This window comes from Lytechinus variegatus, chromosome 11 (assembly GCF_018143015.1).
Source record: "Lytechinus variegatus isolate NC3 chromosome 11, Lvar_3.0, whole genome shotgun sequence".
In the NCBI taxonomy this organism is placed as follows: domain Eukaryota; kingdom Metazoa; phylum Echinodermata; class Echinoidea; order Temnopleuroida; family Toxopneustidae; genus Lytechinus; species Lytechinus variegatus.
In genome coordinates, this window is record NC_054750.1 from 24,029,843 (window position 1) to 24,042,992 (window position 13,150).

The 13,150-nt window shown below is 36.6% G+C and overlaps 1 long non-coding RNA gene across 1 annotated transcript; it reads right to left on the reverse strand.

Annotated features, from left to right (window-relative positions):
- Positions 1–14: 14 nt before the first annotated feature.
- Positions 15–11,625, reverse strand: LOC121423484. Its single transcript, XR_005971293.1, has 3 exons — positions 11,433–11,625; positions 10,838–10,884; positions 15–330 (listed from the first exon to the last, which is right to left on the reverse strand). It is a non-coding gene; the product is annotated as an uncharacterized LOC121423484 (long non-coding RNA).
- Between the last annotated feature and the right edge of the window lie 1,525 nt (positions 11,626–13,150).

A 13,150-nucleotide genomic window follows, 5' to 3' on the forward strand; every position in this document is an offset into this window, starting at 1 on the left:
ACATATCTGACGTACCACTTGCAAGGTTATATGAAATAACTTTTATATCTTGATCAGATGTTAAAACAACTGTAGAGTCGAGGACATCGGTTGTTGTTTGTTCGATCAGAGAGTATGGTAGAGGATAGTTGTATGAACCAGATCTTGGTGACAAGGCAATATGGTCTTCAAATAACTTTCTGGGGAAAAGTACATTGATATTAGTTTCGTTATCTTCCAAAGCCTGGATAACAACACCAATATCTATACTTTTATCTTGTTTGTTGGGCATCGGAGCAAAGATGAACTGTCTATTACCCTTTGCAGGTAGAGTGCAGAAAGCCAACATACCTGTGAAACAATATAAAAGATAATAATAAGTAAGTGTTTGGTACCGCAAAATCGGAAACATGATAAAATAGCCTAAAAACGGACATACTAAAGCTTTTCGACATGCACTCCGCATGAATGACTAGGGCACGAGAGCGAAACAATAATTAGTCAACTATTTAATGTTTGCAGATGACATTGTAATGGTATCAAAATTAAGGAGTGGAATGCAGACATTTGCCACTTTTCGCAAAACCTCAGGGACGGAAGCGTTAGGGTCCCCTAACACAAAAGTCAACGATTAATCATACACTTGATTTATAAGATTGATTGTACATTATAGTCAATAGAATCAAACGAAGAAAACTGCTTTACAATCATTGCTAAGCTTTGTGTTAAAGGTCCTTATAGATCTGTTTTTCGTGTGCAACTCTTTCATGCGACACTGGCACCATACATGCATGTACATTACGACTAATGGTCATCATCGTATGCCCCCTGAGCCGGCGGCGAGCCTCTACTATGACAGCTGGCTGGAGATATTCGAAAAGCAGGGCCCACAATAGATTATGACATGGATAGGAAAGTGGTTATTCAAACAAATCGAGGGCATATTGAGTGAGGAAAAACATACTGAATTAAGGCTTACATATAGATCATTACCGTCCATTGAATCGATATCGCATTTAATGTGAATTATTGGTGGATCACTGGCAATTGATTCCATGGTAAGATCACCTCTTCAGTTGAAACCTTTTCGCATGCGTTGATATGTACACAGCATATGCAAAACGTCTGAACTTGCGGGGTTTTTTCTTTTGTTTAATCCATTTACACAAACGAAATGCCTCTAGCACACAGTGTAATGGGCATTATGTTTTACTTTCCCCAGAAATGGGGATTAGATTCAAATTCCCGGGGGGGGGGGGACCACTTCCATTGATGAGTCGATACCAGGCACGACCATGGGGTTTCGAAAAGCACCCTAAACAAGGGAAGCAAGTCTTTCCAGATTATGAAAAAATGTATCTCTTAACAAGTATTTGGCTTGTTAAACCCTACAAGTATTGGAAATATATCCCCTTTTCAGTATTTTAAACATCGTTTTTGACACCCATAACGTTACATAAGCCTATACGTAACGTACTAGCTCTCTGTGTCCTTTTTTACACGTGGTCGCGCCTGGTTTCCACTCATCAATGGAAGTCCCCCCCCCCACCAGGCGGCCTCTCGAGCTCTGGGAAAAACCAAATGTGGCCCTGGAAAGTCGTCCTACATCGGTTATATCGCTGTTACCAAAGTAGCAACCAGAATTTTTGACACGAAACGCGTATTGAATGTATCCGTTGCAGATGCGAAACGAAAAAAAAAACTCATGTCACAGAATTTGCATTGCAGGACAGAGTATCACGGCCATGACGACGGGCCCAAAAAGTCTTTTCCAAAATCAACTACCGTCGCAAATAAGCGCTCGCGTTCTCCAACGAAAGGTCGGAAATGTTAGATAGACTTGGTATTTACGGTGATAAATGGCTGTCGAATGTCGAACATGAATGGAACAATTTTTAAAGATCAGGCTTTCGAGGTAAAATGGACAAAGCATTGAAGTTGTTGCATGGCTTTCGAGGTAAAATGGACAAAGCATTGAAGTTGTTAAACATGCAACATATTTAGGTTTGGTTTTCAATAACTGGGGTTCATTTAATACACAAGGGTTAATCTGGCAGATGAAGTCAAAAGAGTATTATTCAAATTATTTTAATCCTTCGGTTACAATCTTCCAAATATAAAAACCGAATCACGAATGTTTGACTCTTTAATAAAGTCAATATAGTCGTATATGGTTCGGAGGTATGGCGCTTTAACCGTAAACTTTGAAAGTTAGCGGAGCTTGTATAAATTGTACTTCAAAGTTGTATTTGAGAAATAAATTCAGAGTTTCCAATTTCAATGGTTGAGAAATGTCTAAGGAATTTCCATAAGGAACAGCCACTTAGCAATACTTGCTGAAGTTGGAATGTTTCCATTCATAACACAAATTAGCGAAACTTGGGAAAATATTATGCCCGAATGACATGATGAGAATTAAAGATGAAGATTCTTTGCTACATCACTCCTTTGAAGAAAACAAAAAGATAATTGAGAATAATTGCGAATGCTGGCTAGGAAATCCGCAAACCGTCTTAAGGGATTTAAACATATATTTGGATGTGAATACGGATTGTTTAGAACTAGGTGATATAGTCGATAGTGATAGAGAGAAGAAGAAAATATATTTTCCATCGTCAGTTCTTATTGGATTTACGTAATGATCGAGCAAAAGATAAATTGAGAACTCATAAACTTTTTAAACAGAATATACAAATCGAGAAATATCCAACTGTTAATAAGAAAATACGGGAAAAATCTGTCGATTTAGAATAAGTTCCAATAATTTACCCATTGACACTGGAAGACATAGACGCCCAGATAGAATACCCTCATATTTAAGAATGTGCAATATTTGTAATTCAGGAAGAGTTGGGGTTGAGTATCACACGATAATAGAATGTAATGTACACACAGCTGAAAGGATGGTATATTGGTAACCCGACACATGCTCCGGCGACGATTGTTCCGGTGACAAATGCTCCCAAAAATGCGACATTTGCTCCGCGACATTGGCTCCTCGACATTTGCTCCGCCGACATTTGCTCCGCCGACATTTGCTCCGCTGATATTTGCTCCGCCGACTGTTGCTCCGCCGACAATTGCTCCGCCGACAGTTACTCCGCCGACAGTTACTCCGCCGACAGTTGTTCCACCGACAACTGCTCCGCATTCAGCGACAAATGCTCCGGCGACAAATTCTACCCGAACGACACATGCTCCGGCGACAATTGCTCCGCCTATATTTGCTCTGCATGTAGGGACAAATGCTCCGCTGATAATACCTCCGCCGAAAATGCCATCCACCGAAAAATTATTTTTTTTTTGGTAAAACTAACAACGCTTCTTCTCCAAAGCTGTATGGTCATTATCATTATTCTATATGTTTTTAACAATCCTAATTGAATTGCTCAACAGAAAGAAATAGTTTGGCTCAAATTAAATTTCCCATCAGCGCTTTTATCTCGATTATATCTCCCTTTATTTCCTTGAAAACCACCTTCTCCCCCGTCCCTCTCCCCTCCTGTTTTATTTTTTTTTTCTCTCTCTCTGCATTCCTAGTAACTTCTGTTTCTATTCCTATTACAACCTCTCCCTTCTTCTCCTATCTCTTTCTTCTCGCTGTAATGCTATTTTGGTCTGTCTTTTACTGTTTATTATTCTAACTTTTTCCTACCCCCTCTAATGGAATTGAAAACTAATGAAGTTTTACAATCTTGTTAGAAAGGTGTTTCCTGTCACTTTACTCCATTTCTTTTATTATTTTTCCCTTCAATTACGTGCAGTGTGAAATAACTCTCCTCTTAAAGGACATGTTCACCACAAGAAAAAGTTGATTTGAATAAAAAGAGAAAAATAAACAAGCGTAACACTGAAAATTTCATCGAAATGGATGTAAAATAAAAAATGTTATGATATTTTTAGATTTCGCTTAATTTCACAAAATAGTTATATGTACATCCTGGTCGGTATGCAAACGATAGAACTGATGACATCACTACTCACTATTTCTTTTGTATTTTATTTTAGAAATATACAATATCCAAATTTTCTCCTCATTTTCCTGTGAAAAATGTTTTATTTCTCCCTGAACATGTGGAATTATCATTGTTTAACATTTCTTTTAAGGGGTAGTCCTAATAGTCACATCTTAGCTTTATTCTTATAAATGAACATAGATATATGATATCATAATTCTTATTTGAATAATGCAATCGCGTGCGCGAACATTTTGTTTTACTTTATGTGTTTTGTCCTAAAAATTTGAACATACTGGACAATGTAATCATGAAAGTTATGTATGCAACTGGATAAATCTACGAATGCGAAGCGTGAGCAGAAATTGTTAATACACGCTTTGAACTGATCAGAAAGGTACTATTAAGGTTTGACTGCAGTTAGCCTTGAAGTAGTTACATATTTTAACAATCATATAATGCGAGCGCGGAGCGCGTGCTGATTTTTTTTTGGACATTTCTAAAAATTGAAATTCTTAGCACTTTTGTGATTTCAACAGGATAGGTATTCAACTAAAAACTGATGCCAGCGCGAAGCGCGAACAGAAAATTTCGTATTGAGACATAAAACGAGATACTCTATTCACGTTTTGTATAATAAGAATTATGTAAAGGAAATTGGGTCATTAAGATCTTAGTAAGATCTCGCAAACGAGCGCAAAGCGCGAATATTTTTTTTTTTTATGTACGTTTGAACTGCTTGCAGTTAGCCATGAAGACTCTATATATTTCAGCGATCAAATAATGCGAGTGCGAAGCGCGAGATGAACATTTTTACCTTCCTACATAGAGAATGAAAAAATTCAATCAATTTCTTTAATCGTGAATAGGATAGCTAATATAACTTAACGATTGATGCAAGCGCGAGCGACAAAATTCGAAATTTAGTCCTCAGAACGGGACACTCTATTCATGTTTTGTAAATCATAAATAGGGTGAGTAATAGGGGATCTTCCTATATTAATAATGCAAGAACGGAGCACGAAACAGAAATATTATGATATTGTAATCTGAAAACTGGATAATGATTTAAATAGAGAACAAGTTGCGTATCTGATGAAACATGCTCGCGTGTGTTTTTTATATATAGACCTAGAAACTACGCATTCTAAATATTTCTTTTATCATAAAAATCAATAAAAAAAAGGGTGTATTTCAGCTCTAGTTTAAGCAATTTGTAGGAAAATTGTGAGGTGAATATGTATCATACTTAAAAAACAGCTAATATTTTTCATATTATTACTTAAGGTTTTGACATGAGACCGGGAAATGATTAGGACAAGTCATCACATGATCTTCCTATTCCTCTTGCTAAGTGCGAGATGAAACAAAAGGGACAATTTAATCACAAAAATTATTTATCTTATTTATTAAGCTAATATGCCCAAGTAGGACATGAAATCATGGCCTGAAAACTGGACATTTCAAGAACTTTGGTAATTATGAATAAGATGCATGAGTAAATACATTTTAACAATTAATGCAAGCGCGAATCGCGAGCCCAAACTGTCATGAAATGAGGATTTTAAGAAGTTTGTTGTGTAATCAATATTGAGACATACATTATTTGCCAATCAAAATGCGAGCGTGCAGCACTAGCTGATACGTTTTGACAATCAGATCTGCAAAGGGATATTTTGAAAACTTTATGGAATACACGAAATAATAAAGGTAACTGATAGGTTAACATTTGCATGCGTGCAGCACGAGCAGAAAATATTAATGTTCAGATCGTAAAACTAACATATTTAGAAATCACTTTAAAACAATCAATTTGTAAATCAAACAAAACAATGAAAGTTCGATTTCCGCGGCGAAATATCTTTTGCATATTGACTTCCAAACTAGATATTTAAGCTCCATATTGAACAAGATATGTAAATCAACTAACAGGCAATGCGAGCACGTGAAATATGAAAGATTCTTTTTATTTTCCAAGTATTTCACTTGTCTTCCTCTTTTTTTCTCTCTTTTCCCTGTTCCCCCTTTTTTTTGCTCCGCCAATCAGGGGACCCGGGCCCCTCGCCCCCCCCCCCTGGATCCGCCTATGATATCAAGTGGCACAAGAACTTAAATGGTAAAACCAAACAATACAAAAAAGTATGTAACGCAAAAAATGAGGCTCGGTAGAGCAATCGTGAGCAGGGCAATTGTTATTTGAGAAGCATTTGTCGCAGGTATTTTATTTAGGTCTTAAGTGACATGCCGATAAACTGTAGATGGAGCAATTGTGGACGGAAGCAATTATTGGGGAGCATTTGCCCCTACATGCGGAGCAAGGTCTCACAGGCCTAATTCATTCCCCATAGACTCATGTGTTAAATTGGCACTTTAAAAATTCATAAAAATAAGGATGAAATTCGGGGGTCGAATGTTTACTACCAGTGGATAGGATTTATATCTGGCAATCCATATCTGACCAGAAAAGGGTCCCTCGACCGGCTCATTTTTAAAAATAAATTGGCGTGTTTGAAGACACCGTCGGGGGAGCAGATTCATCAACTCAAACAGCAAAATAGCCGTAATCCTTCCACCAGTCAAAATATAGTCCAAAATTGGTGATATATTTCTTCCCAATTAGGGAAAAGGAAGTTCAGTAATTACCAAATATAGAATCAGTGTTAGATGGACAATTCATATGCATACACTTTGTCAATCAGCCATATCAAAATAAAAAAATAGCAATGGTTGGCTCGAATGAATATCTCGGGCCTACCACTAGTGATTAGGCCCGTGAGACCTGTAATGTATGGCACATGAAGGTTTATTTTTAATTTACCTTCCTGGCTTTTCTTTAACATCTGTACACTCACTTTATCACAAAGAAATGCATGAAATATACAGATGTGTTATGTAATGACCATTTCTAATGTTACTTCTAATGTCTAGTGCCCTATGGATTTACATACATCCTACATGCCTATATGTAGCTCAACAATGGATGCAATGTTAGGGTCCAAATCCTATATGCAAATTGTAGATATGAATAGTGTGCATATCTGGATTCAAGATCTGCCCACAATATAAATACCATATTCACATTGAGTTAATTAGATAACAATAAAAAGAAATGAGAATCAACATACAAGCATACTATACATTCACATCTTCCTATGACAAGGGCCCAAGCCAGGGTGTAAGAGAAAGAGGCAGGGGGTTAGATGGCTTGTATTCTAAATGGATGGGGCTAGTCTGGCTAAGTAGAAGTCAGTAAAAGTTGAACAAGATAGCAGTAGAATCATTCTCAGCCCCCCCCCCCCCTAGCTTTTCTCCCCCCCCCCTCCCTCTTGAATCCATCACTCTTCAGCCAAATTCTAAAGTTTTCTCTTCTCATTCCCTTCCCCATGAACCAATTTCACAAGCGCAATTGATGCAAGGCCTATCTAATGTGTACTTTATCTCGTGATGGGTGAAATACACGATTTACAGCAGCGCTCGCCTGTATACGAAAACACACGACAACATGCAAGCAACCCAGTGCACAACATGCACACACACAGCCTACACAGCCTAGCCTAGGCCTAGGTACACAAACACAGAGTTAGTTACTAATAACAACTTGTTACATTGTACCTGTAGTACCCCCTATGTAGCCTTGTATAGCCATGAAGTTCAGTTTTTGGACCTCTTGATGATTGAAACATGTCTACTAGAAAAACAATCAGCTACTGAAGAGTTGGGCAGGTATTTCATCCACTAAGGAATTCCCCATGTAATAGGCTATGGTCAAGGTTTACCTATAGGTCTCACAGGCCTAATTCATTCCCCATAGACTCATGTGTTAAATTGGCACTTTAAAAAATTCATAAAAAAATAAGGATGAAATTCGGGGGTCGAATGTTTACTACCAGTGGATAGGATTATATCTGGCAATCCATATCTGACCAGAAAAGGGTCCCTCGACCGGCTCATTTTAAAAACTAATTGGCGTGTTTGAAGACACCGTCGGGGGGAGCAGATTCATCAACTCAAACAGCAAAATAACCGTAATCCTTCCAGCAGTGAAAATATAGTCCAAAATTGGTGATATTTCTTCCCAATTAGGGAAAAGGAAGTTCAGTGATTACCAAATATAGAATCAGTGTTAGATGGACAATCATATGCATACACTTTGTCAATCAGCCATATCAAAATAAAAAAAATAGCAATGGGTTGGCTCGAATGAATATCTCGGCCTACCACTAGTGATTAGGGCCGTGAGACCCAAATGTCGGTGGAGCAACTGTCCCTACATGCGGACCAAATATTGGCGGAGCAATAGTCGCCGGAGCATGTGTCGTTCGGGTAGCATTTGTCGCCGGAGCATTTGTCGCTAAATGTGGAGCAATTGTCGGTGGAGCAAATGTCGGCGGAGTAACTGTCGGCGGAGCAAATGCCGGCGGAGCAAATGTCGGCGGAGCAAATGTCGAGGAGCAAATGTCGCGGAGCAAATGTCGCATTTTGGGGAGCATTTGTCATCGGAGCAATCGTCGCCGGAGCATGTGTCATGGATTCGGTATATTAATTACAAAATAAATGAAATGTATCAACAGTTTTAAAAACTTAGCGATGAAGACAAATTTATATTCCTCATGAAACTTGATAATGAAAATATAATCGATAATTTCTCTAAGTTCATCAAAGCGATTATAAATAAAAAGAGGCGAGTTTTAACATCAACTACATTTTTCTTTTTTCATTCAAGCTATCTAAAATCCAAAGTACATCAAAGATTATATCTTTAATTAGTTACTTCCTGATCTATATTCCATAAAAAAGATAACTTATGTATCATGTTTCATTTTATTACATTACGCTATGCCTTCTTTATGTTAGATTTCAATTAGTCATTTCCTTTGTATGTAGATGAATTTCTTCATAACAATTGGAAATCTATGGAGTTTTTTTTATGTATTAATGATTTATACTATGTACAGTTATGAGTATCTTTATTATGTTATCATTGTATATATTGTAAAAAAAACGTTCATGCCTAATGAATGTTTGTTAATAAATTCAAATTCAATATAAACCAAAAAGAGACATCTCAAAATGATAATAATACCTCTTTATAACATTAGGACCATTTTTCATCTTATCTATGTTTGGCCAGCCTACTCACAATGCATCGTCCATTGAGTAAAATACGATTTTGTAGTATTCGAATAGTTCTTTCTGAGTTTTCACACACACATTTGACATTTAGACCATTCGGGTGAACAAAATTGATTTTACCAATTGTTATAAACAGTTGTAAAATTAGGGTAACGGATACGACATATGGAAGAAATTCAATGTCATGTAGTACGCCCACAAGGCCACAAACAAATACATTTTCTCTACAATTTGTACGATTACTTGTGCATGTACCTGAACGATAAACATTCACAATTGTACAGTTCGGATAAGTTAAGTGTGATTCTTTGATACTGTCTGGGATGTTAAGACGGTCACGTTGAATTGCCCGTATCAGATATATTCTCTACTTTTTTCAGGAGAAGTTTATATAAATATATATATATATATATATATATTATATATATATGTGTAAAGTTATACATGTACAACAGCTTTTGGCAACTCTTTTTTATTTAAATATTGTAAGAAATGGATGAAAGAGAACAATGGTAGGCGTAGCTTAAATCAAGGTTCCCCAGAGCTATCTACCCTTTGGAAAAATTGGTGATGCCGAAAAAATGTCTCTGCCGGGTTAAGGCACCGGCGTTCAAAGCTGGGGGCCCGGGTTCGATTCCCGGCAAGACATTTTTTCGGCATCACCAATTTTTCCAAAGGGTAGATAGCTCTGGGGAACCTTGATTTAAGCTACGCCTACCATTATATATATATATATATATATATATTATAACATGTAGTTATTGTTGGTCAACCGTGCTATGCTTTTGATATAGTTACGTTGGTATGTTGCGAAGAACAATAGAATGTCCATCATTGACGTCGCTGTGCAAAGCAGATTTTCTTTGTTTTAAACATCATTCACATCATATCTAGAAAAATGTTGTTGGTCACGAGATATTTTTTTACCTCGTCACTAATATAAGATTTAAAAAATATATAATATTATATGTTTATTCATCAGCGAAAGCCAACGCAAGAAACATTTAGATTTAGCTTTAAGAAAAGTAATAAATTCATCATTAGTTTGAAAACGTGCATGTTCAAAATAGAAACCTTGATTAGACAATGACAAGACCAATATATAGTTTTGAGACGGTAAAATCCGTAGATATTCAGTACAATTAAAAATAAGGGCAACATACTGTGTATGGTAATGTGTGTTGGTAAACAATTGCCCAGAATACAAACACACACATATACATGTGTGTGTGTGTGTGCGTGTGTGTATTCTGGGCAATTATTTACCTATTGAGCAAATTTATTACCCGATTTTGAGTTTTCAATTCCCAATTTGGGAAGATTTTAACCAATAGCTGTCATGGTTGTGTGGAGAGTATGTTGCCCAGGGCTAGTTAAAATATGAGGATTTTTTGCTCAACTATTTTCAGAGTATATTTTGGCCCATTATCTGTAAACAAGGTATGTGCATCGATCCAGCGAAAATATTTGCACCTCTTTGAGATTTTACTGTGTTGGGTAATGTGTGTTGGTAAATAATTGCCCAGAATACAAACACACATATACATGTGTGTGTATTCTGGGCAATTATTTACCAATTGAGCAAATTTTATAACCCAATTTTGTTTTCAATTCCCAAGTTGGGAAGATTTTAACCAATAGTTGTCATGGTTGTGTGGAGAGTATGTTGCCCAGGGCTAGTTAAAAGATGAGCATTTTTTTGCTCAACTATTTTCAGAGTATATTTTGGCCCATTATCTGTAATCATTTCATTCCCAATATCATCTTACCTAAAGAAACCAATATGAGAGAGTACGAACGAATCCGGAATGCCATTCTGTTAACAGAAATATAAATTACAAAATGATGAGAATCATATCGGATTCATAAAATTTAGGGAGTGGTCCTTTCAAGGTGGTTTCAGACACGTCGTTATAAACTGACACATGAGATTCTTAAACCTTTACAATATCTTATTTTCAGTTCTACAATAAACAATCTTTCATGCTAATTGTAATGATGAAACCCGTCTCTATTAAGAGGAGGAAGAAGGAAAAAATAGAAAAAACAGAAAAGGGAGAGAGGAAAGAAGAAAATGAAGACGAAGAAGAAGAAGTAGAAGAAGAAGAAGTAGAGGAGGAAGAAGAAGGAGGAGGAGAAAAGACGAAGAGGAAGGTGTGACAGTTGCTAAATTCTAGTTAAAAAACAAAAGTACAACACGAACAATTTACCAATCTGCTACTCATTATTTAGAAGAACAAGAATAAAGAGAAAGAGCAAAAAGAGAGCAAATAAGAGCCGGTATCGACGACGATGACGAAGAATAAAAGACGAAAAAATATCAATGTTCGAACTTTAATATACGGAATGGAAGCAGACACATACCTGCCACAAAGAAATCGAATGAGGATGTAGAACTCTCGAAGTTGGAGAAGATTTAAAATCAACAGTCCTTGAGCCTAGACCATTCGCAAATGGCTCTCAAACTTAAGTACACTCAAATATAGTATTTTTTAAAATTGGCATTTGATAAGTCACGCCCATAATTCTTGAAATTGCACACGGCCTGCCATGCTGCTTAGGATTTCATGTACCTACAGATTATGATGCACTCTGTGAATGGATTATGGATAACTTTCATACCTATATAAAAAAAAAGTCACTGAAAGCAACAAAATGTGAATATGGAGCATAAGCCGTGTAAAAGAACAACTTTTCGTCAAAGATAAGATGTAAAATGGACACCGGAAGAATGATTCATGGTATTAACCTATATTATGTTAGAGATCGTTTTCTATTAATTTCAACGAATAATTTTTTTTGATTAAAATACTCGTGCATGGGCTCCGGGGGACATGCCCCCCTCCCCCCTCTTCGAATATTGAATTTTATGTCAAGCATGTATATCAAGATTCTGTTCTACATTGATTCTCTGGTGGTCATTTTGTTGTTCAGTATGAATTGTATAAAAATGTCATGGTTTGATTTGGAAAAGAGACATATTATGTATGGATCGAATTTGCTTTATAACATTGACTTATATGCATAATGTTTGTTAATGTTTATTGAAACAGTGCACCACGTGTGTACCTCCACTTGCCATAGGCCATATATAGACTTACTGTCCAATTTGGTAAAGCCATGCATGGTCACACCAAAAATTTCCCCGAATAAATTGGATACGATCCTGCCCGAATATGGCCAGTTCGGATGAATTCGGTGAATTTTTAACCAATTCGTCTGTGATTTGGGGAACTCCCGAATCAGAGACGAATATGTCTGGAATCAGAAAAGAATTTACTCGAATCATTTTAGGCTATTCCCGATCAAAGCCAAATGCAAACCCAAATAGTCATGATAGTATCAAGAATAAAGATAAAATTGGCCAGAATCGAGCCGAATGTTGCCCAGGTGCTTAGGTTACGACCCAAATGTCGGCCCAAATCGGAAAGAATATGACAGAATGCGCCAGGTACTACTCCACCAAATCTCCCTCAAAAGAGGATTTAGGAAATTCAAATAGTGCCTCCTCTCGTACAAACCATGTTAATTATACATTGAAACTATACTGACGGGGAAAATACATTCAGCCACTTAAAAACCACTCTGATACCAAGTGTTCACATCTATGCTCTTGACACCACCTGTAATTGAGGGGGGGAATTTAACACTTATAATATTACATTCACCTATGACGAGAATATATCATCAGTGTTTCTTTCAAGGGGCCCAGAAAGCAAATTTGATTGTTATCAAATTGCTCAAATTTCATGATGCAATAGCGTTTTAAGAACAATATTGTTAGTTATTTCAGTATCATATATTTGTAATTTGCCTGAAATGCTGTTTAGTTTGGGCTATAATTACAACTGCAATCAGGAAGTGCATACGTACCTGCGATGACTTAATCTGTCATGGGATCTATAGGTAATAATAGTGGATGATTGTTGAGACAACATTTTTCATTAAATGAACACAACTTAAAGTAAATCAAGGAAATGACATTTAATATATAGGTTTTAACCATCAAGGTCTGAAAGTGACCATAAATAGAGATTAGAGCCTTTAGGTTCCTCTTAGATGAATTATTATTAAAATATTCT